This window comes from Ovis canadensis, chromosome 4 (assembly GCF_042477335.2).
Source record: "Ovis canadensis isolate MfBH-ARS-UI-01 breed Bighorn chromosome 4, ARS-UI_OviCan_v2, whole genome shotgun sequence".
NCBI lineage: Eukaryota > Metazoa > Chordata > Mammalia > Artiodactyla > Bovidae > Ovis > Ovis canadensis.
This window is the reverse complement of record NC_091248.1, coordinates 74,051,847-74,076,569: the sequence shown is the minus strand read 5'-3', so window position 1 is coordinate 74,076,569 and position 24,723 is coordinate 74,051,847.

The following is a 24,723-nucleotide window of genomic DNA, read 5'->3' as shown; positions in this document are numbered from 1 at the left end:
AACAAATGAATAAAAGAGAAAAGAGAAATTCCAGATGAATTGAAGACTAAAAATACAATTTTTGATATTTTGTATTTTAATTATTACTGAGTTCAAAATATTTTCTAGTTTCAGCTGTAATATGTTCTTTGATCCACATGTTAGTTAGAAGTGACTTTTTAATATGTAAATATCTGAGGATTTTTTGGATAGCTCATTGCCAATGAAGATAATGTAATATCATTATTTCATAATTAATGAAGACTTACCGTCTGGTTGACCATATGGTATCTTCGTAAATATTCCTGATGCACTTGAAATAGATGTGCATTGTTTGTTTCTGTGTCCTATAATTTGAAGTTAGTCAAATTGATTAATGGTGTTGCTCAGATCTTTTATCTCTTTACTTTTTTCTACCTGCTTTATCAATTAATGAAATATTGTTGAAATATCCAAATATGAGTGTATCTTGTTTAGCTCTGATTTTAATATTTATTCATAAAATTAAAAAAAACTTTATTACATTGTTAATTGCAAAATGTTGAATTTTTCCATTTCTTTTATTCTATAAGGAAGAACTCTTGCTCTCACACACATGGCCTCTTGCCTTACTCAAAAAATATCTTTCCATTTTATTGATTCATTTTTTTATTCCTGTGCTATAAGTCATTATGATTACTATTTTTGTGTTTAATTTGTCTAAAAGATTACCAGAAAATTCCTTTCAGGTAATCTTTGTACCCTTTTAATGTATCCCATGTAGTACAAGAACACATCTTTGATTTCTGATGCAATTAAATGTTTCAAGTTCACTTTCCTAGTCCCAAATGTCATACATTTTAGTTGGAAGTGACATTTAAAAACCAATATCTGGGTGTTATATGTGCTAATTGCTTTGAGTGACAGTTGTTCTAAACCCTTCAATGGAAGAGTTTGGAAGCATGTATTTGTAAGCAATCAGTAGTTCACCCTGAAGCCACTAATTCAAATTGAACAGCATAGGGTTTGTCCTCATATATTTTCCATTCCATATTTGTATTTCTTTATCTCAGTATATAGCATTGTCTACACATTTAAATACCAAGTGGAGGGAATAAATGGAATACTGACTATAACTTTAATAACCCTAAAGAAGGAAGGAAAAGAAAGAGAGCTAAACTCATGGAATAAACATAAGACAAATAGCAAAATATTAAAAATAAACTCCACCATGTATGTGCTTATTTTCAATTTAACTTTTTGTTTTAGAAAACAATGCTATGAGAAGGCAGAGAATATAAGGATGGATAATAAAAGCACAATCAAGCTCTCCTCTGTCTACATGAGGTACACATTAAATATAAACTCAATGTAGGCTGAAAGTATTAAGATGACAAGTTACATCTCAGACTAAGAGTAAACACTAGAAAGCTAATGTGTAAATATTAGACAAGGTAGACTTCAATCCAAAGAGTATGTTAAGGATACATAAGTTATTTCATAATGATAAAAGGATCATCTTATCAGAAAAGCAGAATGTCAAAGTACTTAAGAAAAGGGTATCTAAATACATGAAGCAAAAACAGGCAGAATCAAAGGGAGAAATACACAGATTATAATAACATCTGGAAATTTTAATACCCCTCTTTTAGTTAGGAGTTGATGGACTAAAGAGACAAAAAAAAAAAACAAAACCAGGAAGCATAAAAGATATGAACAACAATGTCACCCACCTTGATATTTAGAGAAAAACTATGCACAACAACAGAATGAGGAATGCAGGCAAATGATACTTATGGGCCATATTAAATAAATCTCATTAAGTTAAAAAGATTGAAATCATACAGAGTCTGTTGGCTTACCACAGTATAATTAAATTAGAAATTGATATGTAAAATTTGTTTAAATACCCTAATGCTTGAGGGGAAAAAAATTACATAATTCTAAACAACGCACCCCACTCCAGTACTCTTGCCTGGAAAATCCCATGGACAGAGGAACCTGGTGGGCTGCAGTCCGTGGGGTCGCTAAGAGTTGGACATGACTGAGCAACTTCATTTTCACTTTTCACTTTCATGCATTGGAGAAGAAAATGGCAACCTACTCCAGTGTTCTTGCCTGGAGAATCCCAGGGACGGGGGAGCCTGGTGGGCTGCCGTCTATGGGGTCGCACAGCATTGGACACGACTGAAGTGACTTAGCAGCAGCAGCAGCAGCAGCAGAAAACAGCCCATAGGTAAATATCAATAACAAAAGAGAAAATAGGAAATACTGAAAACTGAATGATAATTAAAACCTAATATATTAGTATTTGTGAACTATAGCTACAGAATACTATATAGGAAATTTATAGCTTTAAATATTTTAACAGAAGGGAAAAAATTAAAGTCAATGTTCTAAGTAAACTATGGCCTTAAGAAAACAGATAAAATAAGGAAAAGAAAAGAAATAATAAGAGAATATCATTGGAAAAATCTCTGATGCTGGGAGAGGTTGGGGGCAGGAGAAGGGGACAACAGAGGATGATGGCTGGATGGCATCACCGACTCGATGGGCAAGAGTTTGGGTGAACTCTGGGAGCTGGTGATAGACAGGGAGACCTGGGGTACTGCAATTCATGGGGTTGCAAAGAGTCGGACACGACTGAGCGACTGAACTGAACTGATCCATAGAAAACTAACAAACAGTAGGAAAAATTAAAGTAATCAAATTGGTTCTTTGAAAAGATTGTTAAAACTGACAATCTTTAAGAATACTGGTCAAAAAATAAAGACAAAAAATTACCAATTTTGGAAATTAAAGAGATATCTTGGTAGATTGTACAGATATTAAAAAGATCATGAAGAAGAATGATAAATGACTATATCTGACACTGTGTGAAATAAATCTTTGAAAAATCATACATACTAAAGAAGTAAAAAATTCTGAATAGCCATATATCAGTAAAAATAATTAGTTTTGTAACTAAAATTTTAGAACAAATCAATCTAGCAATGGACGACAAAAGATAATAAATTTATACTCTGACCAATTTGGTTTTATTTCAAGAATTTAAGGTTAATTTATTATTCAAAACTAAATCAATCTAATGGTAGTTCTAAACCATTAAGAAAGAGCAAACTGGGCCATGTATGTATATCAGAATGGATGAATACAAATTCATCATGCTAAATTAAGGAGCCCAGTATTAATATATTATATACTGCATAATTTCTTTTATTTGGCATTTTGGAAAAGAAAAGGCAATAATAATATAGGAGGACAGAAAAGATGAGTTGTTTCCAGGAGTCTGATTGGGAGTATGTTGTGAATACAAATGAAGTGTATGAGATAGTTCTTTGGGGTATAAGTTGTAATCACTACTCTGGTTGTGATTATGAGAATATAAAAGAGTGTTAGTCTTTCAGTCATGTCCAACTCTTTGTGACCCAAAGACTGTAGCCTGCCAGGCTTCTCTGTCCAGGGATTCTCCAGGCAATGCTGGAATGGGTTGCCATTCCCTTTTCCAAGGGATCCTCCAGGGATCAAACCCAGGTTTCCTGCATTGCAGGCAAATTTTTACCAGCTGGATCTTCCCTGGTGGCTCAGATAACAAAGAATCTGCCTGCAATGTGGGAGACCCAGGTTTGATCCCTGGGTTGGGAAGATCCCCTGGAGAAAGGGACGGGAACTCACTGTAGTATTCTTGCCTGGAGAATTCCATGGACAGAGGAGATTGGCGGGCTGAAGTCCATGGGTTGCAAAGAGTCAGACACACCTGAGCGACTACAGTTTCTTTCTTTCTTTCTTTACCATCGGAGCCACAAGGGACAAGTGGAGCCCTTATGAGAATATATACACATGTAAATATTTATTGAACTTTGCATCAAAGATGTGACTTTTGCTGTATGTAAATTAATGACGACCCTGTATGCAAGACAGCAAAAAAGACACAGATGTGTATAACGGACTTTTGGACTCAGAGGGAGAGGGAGAGGGTGGGATGATTTGGGAGAATGGCATTCTAACATGTATACTATCATGTAAGAATTGAATCGCCAGTCTATGTCTGACGCAGGATACAGCATGCTTGGGGCTGGTGCGTGGGGATGACCCACAGAGATGTTATGGGGAGGGAGGTGGGAGGGGAGTTCATGTTTGGGAACGCCTGTAAGAATTAAAAATTTTAAAATTAAAAAAATAAAAAACTAAAAAAAAAAAGAATAAATAAAAAAATAAAACAAATCCAAATGATTTTATTTTTTATATTAATAGAAAAAAGTAGATACACCATCATTTTAATAAAATTCAAACAATGCTTCTGACTAACGTCAATATCCCTTTATGATAAAATATCCTAGCAAATTAGGAGTAGAAAAAGACTTTCTTACCATGACAAAGGGTATTTGCAACAGACCTACAGTGAACATTGTACTGCTGCTGCTGCTGCTGCTGCTAAGTCGCCTCAGTCGTGTCCGATTCTGTGCGACCCCATAGACGGCAGCCCACCAGGCTCCTCCGTCCCTTCCCTGGGATTCTGACTGATAAAATAATGTGCACTTCCTCCCTAAGGTTGAGAATAAGTACACCCACTCCCAGTATATCTGTTCAATATTGTATTGGTGAGCAAAGCTATAAAAACCTCCCAATTTCAGAGTATGTTTTCATATTTCAGTGTCTCCAGAGAAGGAAGGCCTACTAGAAGGATCTTGGAATGGAGACCTCGTAGCCAACAGAGGTAGGTACCATTATTATTTACATTTTGCCAATACTGAGTCTTAAAAATGCTGTTTAGTTTGTTATTAAGGCTGAAAACTGAACACTGAATCTGTTTCTAACCGGTAAGTAGTACTTAATAAATTACACTTAATTTCTCTTTGTATGTTGCTGCTCAGTTCCTGCAGTCGTGTCCAATTCTTTGAGACCCTATGTCTGTAGTCCACTAGGCTTTTCTGTCCATAGGATTCTCCAGGCAAGAATACTGGAGCAGTTGCCATGCCCTCCTCTGGGCAATCGTCCTGAACCAAGGATCAAACTTGCATCTCCTGTGTCTCTTGTGTTGCAGATGTATTCTTTGCCATGATCCACTGGGGAAGCCCTTGCATATTACTAGTTCACCTCAGTATTTAGCATAATCTTTGGTCCAAGGTCTATGATCCAGAGAACAATGACATTGGAAGTCTTGTTCAAAATATTTGAGAAAACCTTCACCATCTGAGGCTCACTTAAAAAAAATCCAAACATTTTTAGCTACTCATTTTTAATTAAATGGAACATAATTATATGATTAGACTCAGATGAGCTACAGGGAAATTTACCAATCTGTGTGAAAACCAAAAAATAATTGGAAAGCCTATCTCCAATGCCCCAAATTGTAAGAAATACATACTTTAGCTTTATCAGTGACTTTGCACTGAAAATTATTCTGGGCCCACAAAAGCAAAGCTCATTCTGGAGAACTGTATTACAGAATTTCTTGACACATTCTGAGTCCATATTGGCAAATTAATAAAGGACATCATTCTGGGTCCCTTAAAGTTATGTTTTGCATTTTGCTTTGCAAATTACTTAGAAATTCATTCTCCTGTCTTGGCATGAGATTAGTTCAGCCTCCTAAAGGCTATCAGCAAGCAGTGTCTGAGTAACAGAGTCTGTCTTGGAAGTTAAGACTTCTTAGCTTTAATTTGCACTTCAAAGTATTAGTTTGTAGGTGGGGGAAGCCAAAGTCCCTTCCAGAGCCTGTTCCACCTTGTTGAAGATACTTTCTGGATGCTGCAGTACTTGATTGGTACTTGTGTTTATTGCCAGCTTTTAGAGAGGATCATTTCCTTCTGACGCTTAAGCCTGTTAGGTAATGAGAGGAAAATGAAGGAAGCTCTTCTCATAGCATCATGTACTGCTCCCTCAATTGTCACCTTTACTGGCTTCCCGAAGGGAGAGTATAAAACCCCAAAGGACAGTATAAACTCACAGGGGAACTAAGATCCTGCAAGTTGTAAGGTAAGGCCCCAAAATAAACAAAACTAAACCAAATCTACAAATAATTGAAAGCAAGAGATAGCCTTGAGGTGCCTGGATCCTTAGGGCTTTATTATTACAGTTTGAAAAACCACTCACCTGATGAACTTCTATCATATATATGTATTTTTTTATTTTATTGTATTATAAAATATAGTATAGCATATCATATAGGTGTACAACTTAATGAATTTTCTCAAAATAAGCACATCTCTGAAATTGCTTCCTGGGACAAGAAACATCGTCTGCGTCCCTGAAGGCCAGTATCCCTTTCGTGCACTTATCTTCTATCAAGGATACCTGTTGTCCTGACTTATAACCTCGTGCTGCTGCTGCTGCTAAGTCACTTCAGTCGTGTCTGACTCTGTGTGACCCCATAGACGGCAGCCCACCAGGCTCCCCGGTCCCTGGGATTCTCCAGGCAAGAACACTGGAGTGGGTTGCCATTTCCTTCTCCAGTGCATGAAAGTGAAAAGTGAAAGTGAAGTCACTCAGTCGTGTCCAACTTTTAGCAACCCCATGGACTGCAGCCCACCAGGCTCCTCTGTCTATGTGATTTTCCAGGCAAGAGTACTGGAGTGGGGTGCCATTGCCTTCTCTGTATAACCTCGTAGGTTTATTCTAATACTGATCTAAGTGGAATTCTATAGAAAGCGCTTTTTTGGCCTGTCTTTTTTTCTCCTGTTGTTTTAATCGTGAAGATTATTCATGTTATTATTGTTAGGAGAAGCACACTGATTGAAACCGCCCACCCTGGCCAGGCACCATAGTAACCATTTGCATGAGTTGTTTTATGACAGGAGATCCTGATAAGGAATATGGAACTAATAAGCCACCACCAACTGGAAGAGTTTGGGAAAGGTCAAAAGGAGACACTGCGTTTCCGTCCACGTCCCAGAATCCCTCTTGCTAGCATCCATCTTGGCTGAGCAATGTGTGCACCACCAGGAAAGACTCTGGATTAGAACGATTGGCCAAAGACCGCCCGGAAACTAATCCCATCTCCATAAAACCTGAGTCTGCGAGCCACTCGGCAGAGCAGTTCTCCTGGGCTCCCTTACCCTATTGCTCTCCACCCGGGTGCCCTTTCCCAATAAAATCTCTTCCTTTGTCAGCACAAGTGTCTTCTCAGACAATTAATTTCCAAGTGTTAGACAAGAGCCCAGTTTCTGGCCCTGGAAAGGGTCCCCCTTCCTGCAACATTATGACTAGGTGTGCAAAGAGTCGGACACGACTGAGCGAATGAACTGCATTGAACTGAACTGTGGATTGTTCATTCCCATTAGTAAATAATGTCCCTCTGTGTGACACCACCATGACTTATTTATCTATTTTACTGTTGATAGACATTCAGATAGCTGGTAATTTGAAGCTATTATAAATAGTATGTCTATGAATGTTTCAGTACATGTCTTTTGGTAAATATATTTTGGCATTTCTATTACAACCTAAATTTCTGGGTTGTAATTGTAGTGCATGCTAAGTCACTTCAGTTGTGTCTGACTCTTTGTGACCCTATAGACTGTAGCCTGCCAGGCTCCTCTGTCCATTGCATTCTCCAGGCAAGAACACTGGAGTGGGTTGCCATGCCCTTCTCTAGGGGATCTTCGTGACCCAGGGATTGAACCCACATCTCTTATGCTTCCTGCATGGACAGGCAAGTTCTTAACCACTAGCATCACCTGCAAAGGCCCCATAACTGTAGCTCTCTTAAAGTTCAATATTCACTCTTCCATCTTTGCAAAATGATAAAGTAATGTTTATGATTTGAATCTCTAATGTTTTTTGAAACAAAACATATAATAATAGATTAAGCATTGAAAATTAAATTTAAAAAGATATATCAGTGCCCCAAAGAAAGATATTTCCATGAACTAGAAATAAAACACACACAAACAAGCATCAAGCAAGTTGAGACTCTGGGTCTGGAATTAGGACAAGCTTCTCTCTTGTGGGATGATAATGTGTAAGTGTATATCAACCAAGATAAAGGGCTGGAGGTAACTCATGGCATGAAACTGAGTTCTCAAAAAAGTCTGAAAGAAAGTTGTGATTGATGAAATTGCCTAGGGTGTGGCTTATATGAAGTTAAATACTTCTGAAAATAAGTAAAATGTGTCAAGCCTGTGTTCAACTATTTTAACTTTTGTGACAGGAGATAAATTTTCCTGACCTCTCTATGTGTCAGAAGCTCTAAGTAATTGTAGTAAACCTACTTCTGCATGGGAGAGTGGAGCAGGAAGTCCAAGTAAGGGAGAGCCCAAAACCCCTAGAAAATAATGGATTAGCAGAAAGGAAATAAAATCTATAATAGCAGTGACAATAATGGTGACAAAATCACATCTCGAGATGAACCTATAAACCAAAATTCCAAAATGTATGAGTCAAGTCAAGGAAGATTGCTTGCTCTCAAATGAACTAATGGGGAGAAAATTTATTTGTATATAAAAACTGTCTAAAATAATTTTGAAATATTTGATTACTAAATTAAGAGGTATGATAGAAGAAATGCTATTTATGAAAAAGAACAACTGAAAGCACAGAATGAGAAAAGGTGTATTTAAACAGCTGACTGTATTTAAAATCCTGGAAATAACAAATATAGACTTTAATACATACACAGTTGAGGAGAGAATTTAAAGAGTCAAAAATTATTGTGAGCTACCTTGAATTTCGGAGAAGGCAATGGCACCCCACTCCAGTACTCTTGCCTGGAAAATCACATGGACGGAGGAGCCTGGTGGGCTGCAGTCCATGGGGTTGCGAAGACGTGACTGAGCAACATGATTTTCCCTTTTCACTTTCATGCATTGGAGAAGGAAATGGCAACCCACTCCCGTGTTCTTGCCTGGAGAATCCCAGGGACCGGGGAGCCTGGTGGGCTGCCGTCTATGGGGTCACACAGAGTCGGACACGACTGAAGCGACTTAGCAGCAGCAGCAGCAACCTTGAATTTAACATAGAGAGATATTGAGATTTAAAATGTACAAAGGAGACATTATAGAACAGGAAAGACAGAATAACAGTAATGGGCTATGATCAACATATTAGATTAAGGAAGAGAAAAAAATGGAATAAAAGATCAATGTTCCCCAAAATAATGGCTTCAAATTTTTTCAGAACAAAGAAAATCTGTAAATTAAATATTGAAGATGCACACTCATTGTGCGTCGGGATAGATAATAATAAAACTGCACCAAAATATTATCCTCAAACTAGAAACTACCAAAAATAAAAATGAAATTTTAAGTATAAGAAGGGAGGAAAAAATGAATTACACAGAAACTATAGTCAACTTCTCATCAGCAATGTTAAATGCTAGAAGATGAGGAAATGCTGTTTAAATATGTTGAATAATTTTGACACTGAAAATTACCATTCAAGGAAGAAAGGTAAATTAAAGTATTGCCAGGGATACAAAAAAAAAAGGAGTCTCTTCCTGAAAATACTTTTCAGGAAAAAATTATTAAAAATTTAGTTGGAAAGAAAGTATGTTAATAAAACCTTGACCACACTTTAAATCAGGTATCATCAAACTTTTTCTATGAAAGGTTGGATAGGAAAAAATATTTTAGGGTTTATGAGTTATATCATCTCTCTCGCACTTATTTAGTGAGGTGCTATAGTGTGAAAGCTCCATGGATGAGATTTAAAGGATAGTGTAATTTTTTTTTTTTTTAACAAGAACAGGTGGCAGAGCAGCTATGGCTCACAGACAGCAGTTTGTTGACCACTACTCTAGATTACAAAGAAAGAATAAAATAATTTTTTAAAAAAATGCAATTATCTCTCTGTGCTGCATCTGGTTTGGTCCTATTCAGTATCAGAATTAGTATAGAAATGAAATAAATTTCTTAATTCCTGTATTTGCAACATTTCTTTCCTTAGATCTTATATTACAAGATTACATGTGTTTTAGAATCCAAAAGCAACATATCTTGATCATATTTATTTCTAATTGTTACTGCAAATACACGCAAACCTTGGCTTTTCAGAAGAAGGGCTCTTTTGTGGAAAGAGCCCTATATACCCTGAAATGCTGGGGTCAGATGGGTCTCCACAGATTTTTGTGCATTTGGACAGAACAAAAATGTCTTCTGGGCTGAGTGCCACTTGGAAGACTTTGTACAATTACTCAGATGCTTTTTCCTTCATTGCTGTTCCCATCTCTCATTTCAAAAGAGCTTCACTGCAGAGAAACAACCTTCTCTCAGGGTTAGCTAAATGTGTTAGATCACTTAATTTCTTCATGCTCCTGATGCAAAAGGGTTACATTCATATTACTGGTTATTGGCAGAGCTGGCAATTTTTAAAGTTAATTGATTTCCTGGCACTAAAGATTATACATTTAAAAACAGTTTTATCAGAAGAAATATGAAGCACATGCTGAAGTTAAGTCCTTAAATCACTCTCAGGCTTCACTGTAGCTTGTTCATTCATGCAATGTGAGATAGAAACTAGGGACCCAGGCAAGCATTGCACACCTCTTAATGATGACAAAAAAAGAAACAATATGGGCTTCTCAGGTGGCACTAGTGGTAAATGCAGGAGACATAAGAGATATGGGCTCTATCTCTAGGTCAGGAAGATTCCCTGGATGAGGGCTTGGCAGCCCACTCCAGTGTTCTTGCCTGGAGAATCCCATGCTCAGAGGAGATGGGCTGGCTATAGGCCATAGGGTTATGAAGAGTCAAACAGGACTGAAGTGACATAGTACTCACACATGGAAAGATTTTGCCTAGTTTATTCCTAAAAATGTAAATTTTTTTTCTGGCTGTGTGTTTGTTTGTATACTCCTGAGAAATGCAGGTTTCTTTTTTAATTATTTTGCTGATTTTATTTTTCTGATAATATTAAGTATATACTTAATGGATTTAAAGATATCAGAGGTGGAAGAGACTCAGGATGTCTGGTGTGTTCCTGATATAAAAATCCTTCTACAATATTCTTGCTAAGGAGTCACTTAGCTTTTGCTTGATTACTTCCTACAATGGATAATTCACTATATCCTGTGATTACCCAGGCCATTCTCAGTCAAGTCCTATTAAAAAAAATGAAAAAATTACTAGAAACATTTTTTCTTATTATCACTGTAATGTTAAATATCAAATTTGTGTAGTGGAGGGTTTACATGAGAGGTTGAACAATAAGATTTGTACAGTAGGAATTATACTCAGAGTGATTTTGTAAAGTTATGACTATGCAACTCTGATCATTTAGTATCATAAGGTTTATTTATGGCCTTTGCCCCAAAAATGATTTGAAAAGCCTTAGATTAAAAGGCTGACAAGCAGGATAATTAAAGTAGGTGAAGAAAACAGGCCCAAAGGGAATGAAGAAAGAGAAATGCCATCAGCTAGAGTTAAGCTTTATTACAAAATATGTGAAATTATATACTTCACACTTACTAGTTTAAGCAGCCAAAGCAAAGAGATATATATATATATATATATATATATATATATATATATATGTGTGTGTGTGTGTGTGTGTGTGTATGTATATATCTAATAGAGAGTTGATGTCATTGTATAAGTAAACTAATGAAGGAAGGCACCTATATAGATAATTATCCTTGAATGAGTTTGTGTTTGTGTAACTCAGGTGGAATGCAAAAGTAGGAAGTCAAGAAATACATGGAGTAGCAGGCAAATTTGGCCTTGGAGTCAGAATGAAGCAGGGCAAAGGTTAATAGAGTTTTGTCAAGGGAACACATTGGTCATAGGAAACACCCTCTCTTTCAACAACACGCGAGAAGACTCTACACATAGATATCACCAGATAGTTAATACCGAAATCAGATTGATTATATTCTTTGCAGCCAAAGGTGGAGAAGCTCTGTACAGTCAGCAAAAACAAGACCAGAAACTGACTGTGGCTCAGATCATGAACTCCTTATTGCCAAATTCAGACTTAAATTGAAGAAAGTAGGGAAAACCACTAGACCATTCAGGTAGGACCTAAATCAAATCCCTGACGATTGCACAGAGGAAGTGAGAACAGATTCAAAGGATTAGATCTGATAGACAAGTGCCTGAAGAACTATGGATGGAGGTTTGTGACACTGTACAGGAGGCAGGGATCAAGACCATCCCCAAGAAAAAGAAATGCAAAAAGGCAAAATAGTTGTCTGAGGAGGCCTTACAAATAGCTGTGAAAAGAAGAGAAGTGAAAGGCAAAGGAGAAAAGGAAAGATATACCCATTTGAATGCAGAGTTCCAAAGAATAGCAAGGAGATAAGAAAGCCTTCCTCGGCAATCAATGCAAAGAAATAGAGGAAAATAATAGAATGGGAACATTTCAGATAAAGATGGGCACAATAAAGGACAGAAATGGTACAGGCTTAACAGAAGCAGAAGATATAAAGAAGAGCTGGCAAGAATACACAGAAGAACTATACAAAAAAACATCTTCATAACCCAGATAATCAGGATGGTGTGATCACTCACCTAGAGCCAGACATCTGGAATGCAAAGTCAAGCATTATGAAGCATCACCTGAACAAAGCTAGTGGAGGTGATTTAATTCCAGTTGAGCTATTTCAAATCCTGAAAGATGATGCTATGAAAGTGCTGCACTCAATATGCCAGCAAATTTGGAAAACTCGGCAGTGGCCACAGGACTGGAAAAGGTCAGTTTTCATTCCAATCTCGAAGAAAAGCAATGCCAAAGAATGCTCAAACTATTGCACAATTGCACTCATCTCACATGCTAGTAAAGTAATGCTCAAAATTCTCCAAGCCAGGCTTCAACACTACATGAACTGTAAACTTGCAGATGTTTAAGCTGGATTTAGAAAAGGCAGAGGAACCAGAGATCATATTGCCAACATCTGTTGGATCATGGAAAAAGCAAGAGAGTTCCAGAAAAACATCTACCTCTGCTTTATTGACTATGCCAAAGCCTTTGACTATGTGGATCACAACAAACTGTGGAAAATTCTGAAAGAGATGGAAATACCAGACCACCTGACCAGCCTCTTGAGAAATCTGTATACAAGTCAGGAAGCAACAGTTAGAACTGGATATGGAACAACAGACTGGTAACAAATTGGGAAAGGAGTACGTCATGGTTGTATATTGTCACCTTGCTTATTTAACTTATATGCAGAATACATCATAAGAAATGCTGGGTTGGATGAAGCACAACTGGGAATTAAGCTTGCTGGGAGAAATAGCAATAACCTTTGATATGCAGATGATACCACCCTTATGGCAGAAAAAGAAGAAGAACTCAAGAGCCTCTTGATGGAAGTGAAGGTGGAGAATGAAAAAGTTGGCTTAAAATTTAGCATTCAGAAAACTAAGATCATGGCATCCAATCCCACCACTTCATGGCAAATAGATGGGGAAACAGTGGCAGTCTTTATTCTTGGGCCTCCAAAATTACTGCAGATGGTGACTGCAGCCATGAAATTAAAAGCTACTTGCTCCTTGGAAGAAAAGCTATGGCCAACCTAGACAGCATATTAAAAAGCAGAGACATTATTTTGCCAACAAAGGCTCGTCTAGTCAAAGATATGGTTTTTCCAGTAGTCATGTATGGATGTGAGAGTTGGACTGTAAAGAAATCTGAGTGCTGAATAATTGATGCTTTTGAACTGTGGTGTTGGAGAAGACTCTTGAGAATTCCTTGGATAGCAAGGAAATCCACGAGTCCATACTAAAGGAAATCAGTCCTGAATTTTCATTGGAAGGACTGATGATGAAGCTGAAACTCCAATACTTTGGCCACCTGAGAGGAAGAACTGACTCATCTGAAAAGACCCCGATGCTGGGAAAGATTGAGGGTGGGTGAGAAGGGGACGACAGAGGATGAGATGGTTGGATGGCATCATGGACACAATGGATATGAGTTTGAGTAAACTCTGGGAGTTGGTGATGAACAGGGAGGCCTGGCGTGCTGCAGTCCATGGGGCTGCAAAGAGTGGGACACGACTGAGTAGCTGAACTGAACTGAATGTCAGGTGGGCATGTAATTCACTGAAGGTGAAGGGTGAAGGTGAAGTCGTTCAGTCGCGTCCGACTCTTTGCGACCCCATGGACTGTAACCTACTAGGCTTCTCCGTCCATGGGATTCTCCAGGTAAGAATACTGCAGTGGATTGCCATTTCCTTCTCCAGAGGATCTTCCCGACCCAGGGATCAAACCCGGGTCTCCTGCATTGGAGGCAGACACTTTAACCTCTGATGTAATTCACTAGATCCTGATATAATTCTGAAATGCTATGTGGAAACTAACCAGTAAACTCTAGAATAGTGGTTCTCAATTTCAGTATATTGAAGAAACACTTGGGAAACTTATCAAATATGCAGATCTCCCCACACCCAAATATTTTGATTTAGTAGATTTGTGTGGAACATATGAATCCACATTTTGCCTGTTGTGTGGATGTGTTTTGCAAAACTTTGCTGTGCATGTGGTAAATCTCTATCCTGGGGCTGAGATCACTATAGCGTTAGCTAAGTGAAAGTGAAAGTTGCTCAGTTGTGTCTGGCTTTTGCGCCCTCATGGACTGTACAACCCATGGTATTCTCCAGGCCAGAATACTGGAGTGGGTACCCTTTCCCTTCTCCAAGCGATCTTCCCAACCCAGGGATCGAGCCTAGATCTCCCACATTGCAGGCAGATTCTTTACCAGCTGAGTCACAAGGGAAGCCCATATGATTAGCTATATCAGCTACAGACTGGCACCTGCCTTGGGCCTTGCCATCTACCTCTAGGAGGACTAAATCCTGTGCTGCTGCAGCTGCTGACCTTCAGCAGCCCCCGAAAGGAGTTTAGGGTAGAGAGCAGAAATGAGCCACTCAGCGGTTAGGGGAGAAACTGGCAGGAAAGTTCTTCAGATAGTATATTTTCTGGAGCAGATTTTATAAGCCTGACTCATAACTCCTCATATCTAGAAAAGCATTACAGTCTTTCATGGTGATGACAACTCCTCGTGATGAGCAAACACTTCATAAGACTGGCGGATTCTTCTTTGGAGCAGTTTCTCAGGGCTATCTGAGGTGCTGTCTCTCCAGCTGCAGTCTTCATCTTGCCCCAAATAAGTTTTCACATTGTGCATTTTTTCGAAGTCAACAGGCAAAATTATCAGTAGATAATTATTCACATATTTTGCTTCATTTAATTTTCCCCCCTTTGGAGTTAGAAGAGTATGCCTATTTTTTTTTAAGGGGATATTTATAAGAATGCCTTCATTCATTTAAAGTTCCAGGTTCAGAGAAAGATAAAGGAGATTTCCAGAAGTAATACAAAAATCTCTTCTGGTTAAGAATTTTCAGTGCTACCACCGAATTGCCAGGCAACAACTTTACTTTTACACCGTATTAATATAGTTCATTGACTTTTAGTATTATTATTCTTGGAAACTTCTTTTTATTGTTCACAGGGCGCCTGAGGGAGACCACGTTATTTATAGCCGTGTGGTTATATACAGATTGAGAAACACTATCTGTGTCACTAAGTATCCCAGAAAATGGGGCATTGCAGGATGGAAGAGGCAGTTTTGCTTCTGGCAATCCACTTATCATCCTGTATGCCTTGGTGAAAAATGGATAGTCTGGCTACCTGCTTGAGGGGTTCAGGTGAAAAATTTACATATTTCTGCTCTTCTACAATCTGGTTATTTGCCTTCTTGAAAACAGAGTGCCTAAAAATAACAGCATGCTTAAATTCACAGTAAGAGCAATTCACAAAGAGAATGAGTTTCTCTATGTCTTTAACTCTGGATTAATTTACCTAATCCCTTTCAACATTCCATTTTCTGAGTCAAACAGCAAAGAAGCTCTTTGACTAAAACACCAGAACTGACAAGAGTTCTTTCTTTGCCAGGCCCTGTGTTGTGCTAAGTGCTTCAGTGATGTCTGACTCTGTGAGACCCAAATGACTTCAGCCTGCCAGGCTCCTCTGTCCATGGGATTTTCCAGGAAAGAATACTGGAGGGGTTGCCGTGCCCTCTGCCAGGGGATCTTCCCGACCCAGGGATCGAACCTGAGTCTCTAATGCCTAACCTGCATTGGCAGGTGAGTTCTTAACCACTAGCACCGCCTGGGAAGCTCTGTGTTAGGTTATGGAAAAGGAGAATGAATAGGACAGGTGATATTCCCAAAAAGTTCAGATTGAAGCCGCTCACATCAGTTTTGGGCTTTCCACAGCAGTACCTTCCCTTGATCCACTGAAGAATTTCTTGCTTGAGATAGGTCACTGGGTGAAGAAATCAATTCATCAGGTTATTTCTGTTATCAGGGGTTTAAAATATTATATCTGAAAAATAAAGTGTTATTGCATTTCTGAGTTCAGAGAATAGAAGTAACAAGATCAGTTTCTTGGGTTTTTTTCTTCCTTTTTTTAAGTATCAGGAGGGAAAAAAGGAGAAACATAGAGCAGGTAATGAAGTGTCTGTGATTTCTGATTTTCTTTTCACCTAGGGAAAACATAATCACAGGAGTTTCACGCTGATTATATTTATGAGCTATGCTTTCTTTCGAGGTGAGTGAGATGCTGGCAGTTATATATAGATGATAAGAAATTCTGAGAGTAATGAATGAGAGGATTTCTTTCCTTAGTGAATGGGCAATCTTCCTTGCTTGAAAGAATGCTCTCAAATATAAGCCGCTGAAATGGCTTTAGATGCAAACTTGGTTACAGCTTCTGTAGAAAAGCCAACTTTAAGAAACACTGAACAATCAAGAAGATATATGACGAGTTAAAAAGGGATTTTCTATTCTAGCGGAGTGGCTGGAAGTCAAGTTAGACCAAGTAGTAACTAATACATGATTTTAACAGGTAGCGTTAGTGAAAGAAATAGATTTGTATCCTGAGTATTTAAATATTTTAAAAATAAAAAAATTATTAGCATATTCACTGGGTTTTGGTATATATATGTTTTTGTTTCCTTGAATTGTTTCATTAAAAGCCAACCAAGAAACAGAACCATGAGTATTGAAACATGCCATATGTTAAGTTGCTTTAGTAGTGTTCCACTCTTTGCGACCCTATGTATGGACTGTAGCCTGCCGGGCTCCTCTAGGCCTATATTAATTCCATCTCTGGGATGTTTGGTTATTAGAACAAAGAATTATAGAATAGACCACTGATTTAACTAGCTAAATGATGGAAGGAAATGGCTTTAAGCAGATTGGCTGTAAAATGAAAGAAATTTATGCCAAACACGGCATCTTCAGCTGACATACTTCATACAGGCATGCAAATCATGACCTTCCCAGACTGCAATTTCTCTGCTTGTTCTCACTTGATTTTCTTGGAGAAGACATTTTTTCACACAGACTTTGCCTCTGCTCAGTATTCACTTCCAATCCTCCCTCAAAGTCTCTGTCCTCTTGGGAGACTTCAGAGACGCTCCTCCTGACTCTGATCATCTCTTTCCTTTAACCTTTCTGCTACTAACATATTCCATGTACCATAACCCATGGCCTTTTGCTGTCTCTGGAATTGCACAGAAAATGCACCCAAAGGACAGGACGAAAGTACTCTCTTCTTTTGCAGTCTGACAGCTCTTCTCATAGGGCAAAGGTAATTGAGAAAGGGCCTAACTAGAGCCCAGGATGCCTGCTTCTCCTCCACATTCTGACCCCAGTCAGTCATGAAACTTCCCTTAGTCACGCATCTCTCTAGTCCATGTTCAGTTACTAAGTCCTGTTTGACAAAAGCCCGCCAGGCACCTCTGTCCATGGGATTCTGCAGGGAAGAATACTGGAGTGGGTTGCCATTTCCTCCTCTACGGGATCTTCCCCACCCAGGGATGCAACCCGGTCTCCTGCACTGTAGACAGGCTCTTTACCACTGAGCCACCAGGGAAGCCCTCTCTAGTCCATAAAGAATGTTATAAAATAAGCTTAAACATTAAACGTGTGAAGGGTTTATTTTATTAAGAGCTAAAATAGATTTGAAACAGGCAACGCCGACCAAGAAGTAGTTAGGCGCGAGCAGTCCCGAGGCAGGAGCCGGTACAGGACCCGAAGAGAACGTGCAGAAGCAATGAGGCGTTTGCGTGGCTGAAATTTACAGGCTCATTCGCTCCTCATGATTGGTTGTTTCTTAGCTCTTTGATTTCGTAACTTTGGCGCGTTTAGAGGCTTAAACTGTGGTTTGCGTTTGCGGCTCTTGCTTTAGAGCCACCTCAGACTAAAAGCTTCCTTGTTTAATTCATTGAACGGTGGCTATCAGCTCCTCACCTGCAAACAGAACTGATGTGACAGTGAGGTAAAGGAGACGTGCTTTGTAAACGGCAAAGTGCTCTGTGAGCGTGCGGACCCTGCGTCCTGTTCAGTCTCCCTGGTCTGCAGCGACCACCTCCTGGGCATCTAACGCGTCCCCCTGCTCGGGACCTTGCTCTGGGAAACCTGGCGCCAACTTAAACGTCCTGCTGGTGCCCACTGAAATTCTTAACCCCTTTGTCTTTTCACATGTGTTATAAATCAAGGCCAAGGGAAAACAGCACAGGAGGAGACACTTGGAAATCAGCATAACGTGTACCTCTTCTTCTCTTTGCTACTCTATTTGTGGGTGACACAGAATTCCAAGATATTTGGGAGTTAAGCACTGCTTAAAGCTACTAGGAGGTAAGATGTTAAGACTATGACTGAGTCAGAGGTGTTAGGGGTGGAGGGGCACATACTGACCGCCCTTTGGAGACCACACTTCCCGGCTGAACCAAGATTTATCTTTAACACAGAAAGAAAGCCATGGATGGCATTCTAAAAACAGAAACAGCCAAGGAGTTCTATTATGCCCTTGTTTTTACTTGTGTAGCCGACCACTTACACACAAAGTAATGACCTGAAAAGGAAAAATAGGACTTCCGGTTCCTTCTCCTATTTTATTCTGTCTTACACATCAGCTAGCCAAAGTATAGAGTATCAGCAGAATGTATGCATATCAGGAAGTGAAATAAAGATGGTAGTGATGGTTGTACAATATAAATGTACCTAATACCACTGAACTATCCTCTTAAAAACAGTTAAGGTGGTAAATTTTGTTATGCTTATTTTATGACAATTAGAAATTAATTCTGGGTGAGAGGGGCAAGGGTGGGAGGGAGATCCAAGAGGAGGGGGATACATGTATAGATATAGCTGATTCACTTTGTTGTAGAGCAGAAACTAATCCAACATTGTAAAGCAATTATATGTTAATTAAAAAAGATGAACTTCACAACACATGGAAAAAATTAATTTTAAAAATAAGTAAAATAAAACCAGCTGAATTTTGTGGAATGTTTCTGCTGTTCTGGTGAGGATGAAATACATATACATGTACAAACCAAGGCATATGAATTACATAATTTTGTGAGGCAGCAACTGAGTTAAATTCTGTCATATTTTCATTTAAAATGACATTGCATAATATAAAGTGAATGATACAATTTCTTCCATTTAAAGTTTTAATTTAAAAAGTTAGAATTATGATAAATAGCAAATATTAAACAGTATGACATTGAAAGACTGCAAAAAGAAAGGAAACAATTGTACTTTAGTACTTATAAAGGCATTGTTTCATCCATTTTTTTAAAGGAGGGAACGCACATTTTCATTTTGTATCAGACCCTGCAAATTATGTATTTCTCTCTTTTCATCTGTACTGTATCTACACTGGTGAGGAATGTATTTGGAAAATGTAAAGAATGCCTATTACCCTACATACATAGCTTTGTGAACAAAAAGTGCCTAGTGGAATGCTCAGAATAGAAACATGCACTTAAAAAAATGTACTGGAGTATGGTTGATTTATAATGTTGTGTTAGTTTTAGATATATGGCAAAGTGTTTAATTAGCTATACAGGTGGCTCAGAGGGTAAAGTGTCTGCCTGCAATGCAGGAGACCTGAGTTCAATCCCTGGGTGAGGAAGATCCCCTGGAGAAGGAAATGGCAACCCACTCTAGTACTCTTGCCTGGAAAATCCCATGGACAGAGAAGCCTGATAGAATACAGTCCATGGGATCGCAAAGGGTCGGACATGACTGAGTGACTTCACTTTCATACATGTATCCACTCTTATTTTTTTTTAAACTTAAGATTCTTTTTCCATAGAAGCCATTACAGAGTATTGAGTAGAGTTCCCTGTGTTATGCAGGTTTTTATTGGTTATCTATTTTTATATATAATACAGTAGTGTGTATATTGCAACTCCAATTTCCCAGTTTATCCCTCCTTTCCCCCATCCCTTGGTAATTGAGACGTAGACTTTTAACTTGGGCCTTTTACCCATGTCATGTTGTTAACAAGCTTATTATGTGGGTTCTCTTGTTTTGCTTTTGTCTTCAACTCTTTTCTTGATCTATGTGTTATTTGAGAGACATATTCAGTGTCACAGCCTGGCATTAATCAGTGACAACATTAACAATGGAAAGCTACTGAAGCAGAAAGGATTTTAATTATTCATAACTATCTTTTCACTTTCACTAATTGCTTTGTGGGTTTTCCATACATCTTCTTTAATTTAAAAGAATTCTCAAAAATGACAAAAGAAAGAAACACTTTTATATTTTCACATACCTTTTCAGGTCCTTTTTACCAATTCCATATTAATAATTAAAAAAAAAAAGAAATGTTTCCTATGATTCTGAAGTCCACTAAGTACTAACGTAGGCACTGGAAGTTGGTTTGCCTACCTTTTCATCATATTTTATGTCTGTCAGTCCTTTTTATAATTTTTCTTGTATATTTTCCCTGTGCTAATTATTTTCTTCTTATTGGTTACTGACAGGAAGAATGCAAGAATGCTTAATAAGTTTCTTTCTTCACTGTAGTTTACTGATTCCATTTTATCTCCTCCTCTTCCCCCTTTCTGTACCTGTATCAACACTGACTCAAGTGCTGGTCATCTTCAAAGCATACTTGAGACCTGTGTCACAGCTGCAGGAAACCAGGAAGGCATTAAACCTTAGAAGCTTGCTTTTCTTTTAAAAGTGAAAGGCTCATGAACATTCATCCTGCTCCTCATTTGATAGGTCATTCTAAACTTAAGCTGTCATTTTTGTTTTTAAGGGATATAAATATGCTGCCTTTCATATTAAGAAAGATCCCATTGTACTTCTGTGGATAGAGCCTGTACTTTGAATTGTATTTCCAGTTGGCACAATTGATCCATCTGCATCCCCTGCCAGGATCTACTCTGGGACCAACAGCCTACCGTGAGAGGTACATGTACTGGGATGATTGGTACAGTCCAGTTTGTAGCTGAGAAACAGATTATCTACAAGCCACGTTTACGAGAACCTGTTTTCTGTTTCACTGCAATTATCTTTGATATCACCAAACTTCATGGGCCCTTTCCTGTGCTCTGGTTGGCTCTCCTGTGTAGCATTTGAACACTGACACTTACTTGTGCCTCTTTTGGTTTCTAGGTCACCCTTCTTTTTTTATGCTCTCTCCTTATAGTCATATGTCTTTTTCCAGCTACTCCTCTCCTCTACCAGTTCCTCTTAAGTGCCAATGTTCTCCAACACTTCATTCTCAGCCCTGTTCTCTTTCTATTCTAAAATAATCTCACTTGGTGATCTCATTCAAACCAGGGCTTCAGTGGCTGGGTGTACCCTGTTGACCTCTCTCCTGCCTAGACCTTTCTTGAGTTGTTTTCTATATTTATTATATCAGTTGTAAGTAACAGATAATGTAACAAACAACTGAAAAAAGATAGGGCATGTTTGTCCCACAGACTGAATAATAAGTCCAGAGATAGTCAATCTATGGCTTTTGCAGAAGACCTTTCAGTCATTACTGACCATTTGGATCATTACTGATCCAATCTCACCTGCGTTTTTACTGCGGCATTGTTAGCATATTGGCTTTGGTCCTAATGCTTGTTGCTTCCTAGTCATACAATGGCTGCTACATTTCCTGGCATCACATCCAGAGGAAACAGGAGGAAGGAATAAACAGCTGGGTCTGGCTTTTTTTTTTAAAATAGAAAGCAAAATATTCACTAGAAATCCCACCAGACATATGTTCAGATGTAACTCTGACAAAGTATCACTTGGCTCTCCATAATTTTAAGGTGGATTGTAAAGTTGGTTATTAAATTTTCCTCTTTGATAATGGATAAAGGGAAGGGAGGATTTAGTTATGAATATATTGAGGTACCCAGTCCAGCTATGGATAAATCCATAGTTGGAGGTAGCCAATCCAGTGTTGGCCCATCTAGTTTCAAACTTGACATCTCTAGCAGGATATTCCTCAGATACCTTAAACTCAGCCTACAGATTTTTTTGGAGGTGGGTGAAACTTAGAAAAAGGGAATGGCAACTGGTGACTTTCCTGTTTTTATGATTTTTAGCCTGGCGATGAAGATCATGTTTTGATATAAGGCAGCTGAAATGTCCATGGAAAACCTACTGGCTTTGTGCCCAGAAACATCAGAGGACAGAAGACAGGGCAGTTACAGCTGAAGGAAAGTGAGGATTCATCCTGGAAAGGAGAAAACCAGGGAACGGAAGCCCCAGGTATGTGTAAACTCATACCTATAAAATTATAATAGATAGTTGTACATAATATTCTGTTCATTGGTTGATATAAAATGTTCCTAGAAGTGTTCAGAGAAATTCAAGGGAGCCTGAGGGTAATTATAAGAAAAAGTTGAGTGATTTATATGATCTGAAGAGAAACCAGAGTATGAGGGTAATTATAAGAGAGTCAGGTAGACTTTCCTAGAAATTGTACCACTTTAACTGGATCCTGAAGGACCCGCTTTGTTCTTCCAGGGAAGGATGACAAAGATGCATGATCAATGAGCCACTAGAATCGATAAAATTCTTTTTTAAATCTTGGGGAAAAGAATATGGATAATCCTATAGATATTCCTGGAGGGAAAATTTGAGTCCCAGGTGATTTGGGGAAGTTCTTTAGAACTAAAACATATGTGAAGCCCATACCTAGACTTCTAGATGGAGAATAAAAGAAGTGTCTAATTAACTCTCTCTTCCTTAATTAGTGACAAGGTAAGTGCATATAACATCAACAGGTTGCAGCAACCTGGACCAATGTCAAGATAAAGCCAAAGGAGAGAGAGAAATTCAAAGTAGTTTATTTGTCTAAACACTTGGCTACCTATAGTAATGTGTACACTCTGCCCAATGTCTAGCTGACTTAGACCATATCTGTAAGGATAGATTCAATGATGCTAAAGATGAAAAGCAATTGAGATTTGAAATGTCACCTACTTCAGTGAAATAGTGGTAAAGTTTGTTTCTAACCAAGCTAATTGCCTATATTTTCTGCTAAAACAACAAAAGCCACATTCTTCAGAACAATATAATAAAATCTAGAGACTCCATAATATATATTTTGTGATGTTCAGGATAAAATCTATTTTTACTTAAACTATGAAGAAACAGAAAGTTGTGACCATTTTCAGGGGGAAAAACGATCAGCTGAAGTGAAGGAAAAACAATCAGCTGAAGTGAATCCTTGGGTGATCGATATTTTTATTTTTCAGAAAAGATCTTTAAAGTAGCTTTTGTAAGTATGTTCAGTTAACTAATGAGGGGAAAGAAATAGTCTCAGAAGATGAATGGAATATACTAAAAGATCAAAAAGCACATGAATAGATGTTCACATCTTTAGTCATTAGAGAAGGACTGAATAAAAGTTTAACTTGATACCACTATAAACCTGTAGGAAAATTGGTAATAACATTCATTGGAGATGCTGTAGAACAACTGGAATTCTCTTACATTTTTGATGCAAATATATAGTCATATGAATACTTTGGAGATTTGCAGTTTCTTAAAATGTTAAGCATGTACCTACCATATGAGCCACATAATCTACTCTTAGGTATTTTTATAGCATCTTTCTTCATGTGAGCATGTAAAAACATTTACAAAGGGACTTGAGGAAATTTGGGAGGGTAATAGAAATGTTCTGATCTTAATTATAGTTACATTTATACAGCTTTATATGTCTGTCAAAACTCATTGAATGATATACTTCAAATGAGTGTACTTTATTTTACATAAATTATATTTCAAAACTGATTTTAAAAAAATCAATAGTTATTTTCAATATCCCTAGGCTGAAGGCCAGATTTGCTGGTGAGCCTGAAGAGTCTGAAAATTCTTTTTAAATTCATCCATATAGTTAATTGCTCTCATCTTAACTGCTGTCACTCCTCCATATAAACCACAGTTACTTCTACTTTCCAAGTGCATCACACTTCAGCGATCTAGGGTCCCATCCCTCTTTCTCTATAGGAATGACTTCCACTGATTCTTTAAATCAGCTCATACATAGTCTTCTCCAGTAAGTCTGGATTTCCTAGTGTGAGCTAATGATGCCCTTCTTTGCTCCCAGGGGACTCTGCACTCACCTCTCATATAAAAAACTTTATTTTACTCTTCCCTTTCTTTTTATTCTCCTCACTGGGTTTAAAATTATGTAAGGATAGAAACCACTCTGTAGTCATTTTTCTTTCTTCAGTTATCAAGCCGGGAGTAGATATTCAGGTGCTTGTTGCATTTTTGCTGAGTGGGCTATTATATGGAAAGATCAAAGTTTCAGCATTTTGCATTGCTATTATTTGCAAGTTTGGGGAAATTGAACCATTTAAGAAACTTCTTGGAAAAGGCAATGGCACCCCACTCCAGTACTCTTGCCTGAAAAATCCCATGGACGGAGGAGGGTGGTAGGCTGCAGTCCATGGGGTCGCTAAGAGTCAGATATGACTGAGCGACTTCACTTTCACTTTTCACTTTCATGCATTGGAGAAGGAAATGGCAACCCACTCCAGTGTTCTTGCCTGGAGAATCCC